General features: G+C 73.4%; 1 protein-coding gene across 4 annotated transcripts in view; it reads right to left on the bottom strand.

Annotated features, from left to right (window-relative positions):
• RUNX1 (runt-related transcription factor 1) overlaps positions 1-369 on the bottom strand; it is a 169690-nt gene that overhangs the window by 71544 nt on the left and 97777 nt on the right. The window lies entirely within an intron of this gene.

The raw sequence follows: 369 nt of genomic DNA, 5'->3' as shown, positions 1-369 counted from the left end.
GTGTCCCCCGGCCGCGGCAGCCCCGGCAGGGCGCTCCGCCGCGGGGCTGCCCGCAGAGGGACCCGCTCCGGGCGGCTTCTGGGGGAGCCCGGGGCTCCTGCAGTGCCGGGACGCCTGCATCCGTCTGCAACGGGCTGCGCCGGCATCTGGTCCCCAGGGCGGCCAAACTCCTCGGGTCTGGCCTTTTTTTTCCCCTCTTTTTGTTGTTTTGTTTTTCCGCCTTGAGCAGAGCCGCCGCGCACTACCAGAGTTCTGAACGGGCCGGAGAGGGAGGCCGCGGCCGGAGGGAGCCTGCCCGGCCCATGGCATGCCCCAGCTGCCGCCGCTCGCTCCTGCCCGGAGCCCGGGCGAGAGCCGCGCCCGCTCGCC

The sequence above is a fragment of the Haliaeetus leucocephalus genome, unplaced genomic scaffold (assembly GCF_000737465.1).
Source record: "Haliaeetus leucocephalus isolate CR32 unplaced genomic scaffold, Haliaeetus_leucocephalus-4.0 Scaffold702, whole genome shotgun sequence".
Lineage (NCBI taxonomy): Eukaryota > Metazoa > Chordata > Aves > Accipitriformes > Accipitridae > Haliaeetus > Haliaeetus leucocephalus.
The sequence above is the reverse complement of the archived record's forward strand: the minus strand, read 5'-3'. Positions and strand labels throughout refer to the sequence as shown.